Source organism: Limulus polyphemus, unplaced genomic scaffold, assembly GCF_000517525.1.
Source record: "Limulus polyphemus unplaced genomic scaffold, Limulus_polyphemus-2.1.2 Scaffold7964, whole genome shotgun sequence".
Lineage (NCBI taxonomy): Eukaryota > Metazoa > Arthropoda > Merostomata > Xiphosura > Limulidae > Limulus > Limulus polyphemus.
In genome coordinates this window covers 1-6,377 of record NW_013673574.1, presented here as the reverse complement: position 1 = coordinate 6,377, position 6,377 = coordinate 1, and the positions used below count along the sequence as shown (strand labels likewise).

The 6,377-nt window shown below is 30.7% G+C and overlaps 1 protein-coding gene and 1 long non-coding RNA gene across 2 annotated transcripts in view; one reads left to right on the top strand and one right to left on the bottom strand.

The window, feature by feature from the left end:
* LOC106475009 (caspase-like) overlaps positions 1-5,140 on the bottom strand; it is a 12,571-nt gene extending 7,431 nt beyond the window's left edge. The window contains exon 1 of the mRNA XM_013935706.2: positions 4,818-5,140. The gene's annotated coding sequence lies outside the window, so the exon portion shown is untranslated. The remainder of the gene's footprint in view (positions 1-4,817) is intronic.
* The window catches only part of LOC111083031, a 15,464-nt gene extending 9,396 nt beyond the window's left edge, over positions 1-6,068 (top strand). The window contains exons 3-4 of the long non-coding RNA XR_002608759.1: positions 1,630-1,632; positions 5,990-6,068. This is a non-coding gene — a long non-coding RNA (uncharacterized LOC111083031). The remainder of the gene's footprint in view (positions 1-1,629; positions 1,633-5,989) is intronic.
* The last annotated feature ends 309 nt before the right edge of the window (positions 6,069-6,377 follow it).

Genomic DNA, 6,377 nt, shown 5'->3' with positions numbered 1-6,377 from the left:
GACTCAACTGTCAATTACACATTACCCTGTTGCCTTCAGTTCTTACCGGTTTATATATACAAGACTACTGCATATCTAGTAGGCTCTCGAGATTTCAGGAAGGGATGTGAACGTTCAAGAAGCGCATGACGTGTTACTAGCGTCACGTGACCTCCGCTGTCGTAACAATATATATATATATATATAAATGTATAATGTTATGAGGTTTAAGCTATTTAGTCTAAGCATTTATGTTTTTGTGTTATATTCTGTAGTCATTCTAGAACGAAAAAGGCCTAATTTATATTTATTTCCTAATTTTTTTAATGTGGTTACGAGATCGGTGAAATTGACCAAACCTGTACAGAGATTCGTTACTGAAAAAGATAAAGTTTTTTTCTTAAGAAACATTCGATAACTATCTGGACTTTATAAAGATTTTGCATTTGAAATTTGAAAATTTTCTGATGCACAAAAGTATTTTTAATCTTAAAATTAAAATTACTTTGTACGTTGGATAGGCATCATGCGAAAAGAAAAAAAAGGCATAAGAAAACATTGCTTTACAAACCTTAAGATTTAAAAAAAATTTTTATTTTGCATATGAAAGCATTGTAATGTTTACTGATAATCTGCCAAATTTCGTTAACTTAAAAGTTATGAGATTGGTCCCAAGGACTTAGCCCATGTTGAAAGAGTTAAAAGGTTTACTAATTGTGTCTTCAGCTTGAAACATTCAGTGAGCCTAGCATAAAATTAAGCAAAACTGGAATACCCCTCTTAAAACTCTTCAAACAGTTAAGTTGATTTAGCAATTAACAAAAAAGATGCCAAATAAATGAATAATGCAACTACATCAGCTTTTCTAACAAGATCCAGGATTAAATACTTGTCACTATCACCACTATACACAGTCCTTTTCAGGACTTTCCTTCAGATGGGAGCAGATTAGCATTTGCCTGAATTGCAGAACATAAACTAATTAGAACTTAATATCTAACAATAATAAATGTATTAACTAATTAATAATTAAAACAATTGATCATAAATGCTACTTACCATGACAATGATTGATAAACAATCATCACAACCTTACCATAAATATTTAACATATCATCCAGTTTTGGCAAAAATATGTTTCTTAATTTAATAAAGTTTTCTCTCTCTCTATGTGATGGAATAAAACTGATATTGAGGATTAGAATAAACACCAGACAAGAGAAATACAGTCTAGATTATATAGACTGAAAATAAAATAAACAATGTAAAGAAAAAAAGGAATAAAATTTACAAGATGAGATTGAGCTGAAGATAAATTTCATGAAGGTACAAAATGAAACAAGTCTCATTTTGATACTGGAAAAAGTTGAATAACTCCAGTAGAGGAATATCTCATTACATCATTATCATTTGTTTTCAGAACATACAAAAACTTTATGTACATTCCTGCTATCCAAAAGTTTGAATTGACAAACAGGAGATAATGTGAACAGCACCCAATGCCAACTCTTGTTCTTCTCTGACTACATGGCAAGAATTTGAACATCACTGTTATAATGCACCATGGGATTGGAATGTGAACCTTATTTTTGTCATGAATCCTTAGATTCCTAGTCCAGACATTAACTTGCTTATAAAGATCAGGGAAAGCTGGTCTCTTGCAACTTTTTAAATTCTAAAAACACGTCCAAAAATCACATGATCTTTCAAGGCAGAACATTAATTTTTAAACTTATATTACATACGCAATGCTAAAAATTGTGAAATTTATTATTTTTGTCACACTGGAATCTATTTTAGTGCTAAATGGAACACAGAAACTGACATAATACGTTTTAGAATATATATATATACAACATATTGTAGCATACACAGTAAACAGTAGCAATATCATTCTACATTTAATACAGATCCCACGGGTGATTAGCTACCACAGGTAAAATTTTTGTGTACGTGTAATCTTGTATCTATGAGGTATGGGGGTATGCCTCCCAGTTTTTTTTATGACAATAAATGAAACATTTTTAAAGGATTGAAATAACATAATATGAAGCCTATAGACTCTTAATATACTTAGACAAAAATAGACAAAAGCATACATTATGATACAAAGTGGTATTAGTGCACATACAAAAGTCTTTAAAACCTGAACACAAAAAATGAAATGGAATATTTCTTTCTTATGACAAGTAAACTACATGTGTGTATCATTTAAAAAATATTTGCATCTTCATTCACACAGTATGCAAGCAATTTAATCCTTTTCGTGCCTAAAAGATAGTTATGGCTAATGCCTAGCTCTGGTTTCTTGGGGCACAAACAGAAGAAAATGACAACACCATCTCAGTACAAATACAAAGTGCAAACAACTAGGCCGTGCTGCTCACATTTTCACTCAGAAAGGATCAGTGAAAAATAATTAAGCTACTACGAGAGAGCGTACCCTCCAAATTACTTTTCATTAACCAGAAGAAGGGATAATGAATGAGAGAATTAAAGAGTTGACATAAAATGGCCAAGATTTACACTCAGGGCAAGGAGGACATGTTTTGTTGACCAAAACAGAGCTTAAACATCTAACAAACCTAATTACTTTGTAAAAAGTTTACAAATAGTAAGAAAATAATGTTATATACGTACAAAGGTACTTCAATATGTATTCTCAAATAATAGTGTTAACACAACAATAACTATATAAGACACAAATTTAACCATTAAAAGGTTATTTATATCTGCAATTTTGTAATTTATGCATGATAATTAAAAGTCAAAAAAGGTACCAGAATTACAATAACTATAATTATAATAATATTTACATTTAACACATTTGTTTGGAATTAAGCACAAAGCTACACAGTGGGCTATCTGTGCTCTGCCCACCGCAGGTATCGAAACCCAGTTTCTGGCATTGTAAGTCCTCAGACACACTACTATGCAATAATATTTACACAACCATTTTAATCATACAACAGGTCTGTGCAATGCTTTGTGTACATGAAAAAACAATGCAGAACCTGGTTGCACACACACTTAGGATATAAGAATTTAAGAGCAATTAATAATTTGTTAGAAAAAGTTTTTGAATTTCAGAAAAGATTTGGGTTTGATAATTTTATAAAAGCATCTAGCATTTTACAAAATCAAAGTTCAGAGCCAAAATGGTGAAAAAAAAAAAAGCAAACAGGAAGTTCATATCTATTTATAGACTTCTTTTTCAAAATAAGTACAATGTTGTTACTTTGTAAATGTATAACCATTTATGGCACATTTAATAATACTGGGTTCAGTTTTTCATCTATTATCTATAGATTGTTAAATTATACTGGATTTTGTAAAGAAATAATAGAAAATATCTCCTATAATTACTAAACCACTGATAAGTATGTAACACAAGTTTTGATACAAAACTAAAGCAATGCATCTTACATGAAGTTTTCTTGAAGAATTAGGGTTTTCTTTTAAGTGTAAACATTCATGCATGTGACTAATAATGGCTGGAGACGGCTTAAATGGGTAATGAGGATAGGGATACCAGTAGAGATAAGCTTTGTAACTTTACCATAACTTAACACAACTGTTCAGCTCTAAATACATACTAACCAAATTCACACCCAATTTGACAGCTAGTACAACTTCCATTGGCACAATGTTATACATATATTCTGTTTGTACACAGTTTACAAATGTGAGAGTATGGCCTAGTGTCTGCTGGTTAAATAACTAGCCATAGTGATGCCTACAGCTTGTATTTACCTTGTTTAGACCAAATAATAGTGTGGCTTGAACTCAATATATTGCTTACTTTTAGAGCATGTGCACAATAGAGGGGAAAGCTTAGGAAAGGAGCCAAAACCTCCTGGTAGCCATAAACTTTTAAAACTTGTGCTGCTAGATACATTTTTAGAGTACTTTAATTTAACCAGTGATTAGCTGACTATGCTAAAACAAATGGCCTTTATTATTTTGCTACCCATATTCTTATACATCTATCTTTGTACTGCAATAAATCAAATTAAAAAAAAGTAAAAACTTAAAAATTATTCATGCAGTTTTTGTGGTAAATGTACTGAAGTAATAATTTTATTTTTACACATATTTTAAGTAGCTTAAACTAATTCTACAATAAACAAACGGTAAAAAAAAGGGCAAGAAACGTATACTACTATTAGTATTAGTGCAGGAATATAGTAGTAATATAACTACTAATAGTTTATAGAAAACACTGTTAAAAATTCATCACCTGTAATTTACACTACGCTAGCCTGATATTAACAGTGATACTGATATACTAGCTTCCTGCAAAAGTCTCATCCATGATCCAGTTTCATGTGTTTTACTCTGCTCTAATTTTACAATTACATGCAAATTAATATCCAATAAAATAAGCAAACAATGGATAATGTGCTAATATTTATCTAGTACTTATGAGAAAACTAGCTATACTACTACTACTAGTATTAGTAGAAGTAATGAAAATTCCTACAAACCAACAAAGTGTGTGTGAAATAAGTTCCCGACCTTGGCTTAAGGCTAAGTTAAACAAAATGGCTACACGTCATATATAATAATAATATTAACCTTTGATATGATTTTATGTATATTTATTAAGGTAGTATGGTATCTCATACATTTCGATTTACAGATCATTCTATTTGAGTTAACTTTTAAGATATTCTAACTTTAAGTTTACGCTTTGTCAGGTCTGAACAGTTAACTTCAAATTCAACTTAAGTTAAGTTTGTTGAATACATTAATTACTATGAGTATTATATCAAGATATTGTCATATGAAATATGATTAAAATTAACATATAAATGAAATTACATAGGTATACTTACACTCTTATTTAGCTGTTGGTGCACAAAATGTTATTTAATTTATAAAAATCAACTTTTTAAAGTTCTTGCAGTTAGTAAAGCAAACCACAATCAAAACGCTCAACGTCCTATCATGTTCATGACGTCACGATATGACTCATAAACATAAATAAAGGTAAAGATAATATCGAACTTCGTTTATATTAAGGTTACAGTGCGAGTTTACATGTTTCCGAGTTTAAGTTATCTATACTATTATTCTGCTGTTTTGTATGTACGACCGTTACGCTTTCTGACAGAGAACCTGCTGCATAAACATGCGTAGTTAGAATGTTTCCCCCAAGAAAAACTGCGCATGCGCATTATTCACTCGACGATAAACAGTCTGCCTACGGCAGAGAGCTGCAAAGCTCAGTGATCAAATCGTTACAATTGCTGTATGGAACAAGAAGTAACAACAAAAGGGGAATGTAAATATACTTTACTAACCATTTTGTACAACAGAATATTAAAATCTCATCAAAGTTTTTAAAAAAACATTTGACATTAGGTCGTAGAATAACATTATAACTTTATTTATCGATAGTATTAAGTACAGTAAAGTTTAGTCCTAACTAAACTAAAGTAAAAAAAAAAAACGTACACAGGTTACAGTGTTAATTTATCTCTTTATCGAACTTAGGCCTAACATAAGTTAAAGTTTTATAAAGTACGACCTATAAACAAGTGGATTTACACATTTCATTGTCTACGATTACAATCGTTTGTATTGTGCTAGAAATGTTATATTTAAAGAAGTACTATTACGATAAAGATACTAATTTGGCCGGAAATGTTTTGCGGGTCTCTGCTAGTAAGTATTATTTTAGATAAACTCCTGTTATTTTGGATAAATATCTCGACATTCAAAATGATCGATTATAGTACAACAGCACTGAAAGTCGGTGATACATTAATTTCTTTTGACGACTTTAACAATTTATATTTCATTTTCTTACATGTATTTGTGCTAGTTGTTTTTATCATCAAATTTCACGCACCCAAATAATTCCTAAAATTGAATTTCAGACTTGCATGTGTACATGTCTTAATGGTGTTATCGTCGTGTTTTGTTGTTGTTGTTTTTCATTATTTGGTAAACTGATGCAAAGTCCACTTCAGCGAAATATATTTGTTTCTTTAGCTGTAACAAGTGATGGAAATGGGGGTACACGCCGTGTACCGAGTTCTCCGTTTTTCCTCATTGGTTAAGTTTAGTACCACTGAATATGTTTATTAATTAAACCATAGGTAGTTAGTTAATAACAGGACGATCGTGGATGTAATTGGTAGGAACACAAGGAAAAGTGTAAACAACAAATCCAAGAGGCGAAACCAAATGTACAACAAAATATTCGTGATATATTAGATCATCAATAAATTAGAGTAGCTTTTTTTAGATGAAAAAAAAATCCGAACAACATATATATCAAAATAAAACATTAATTAAATGAAATAGTCTCCATTCTTATCGACGGTGCTTTTCCATCTTACAATCAGGTTGTTAATGTCCTGAGTAAAGAAGTCACTTGGCTTTGAAGC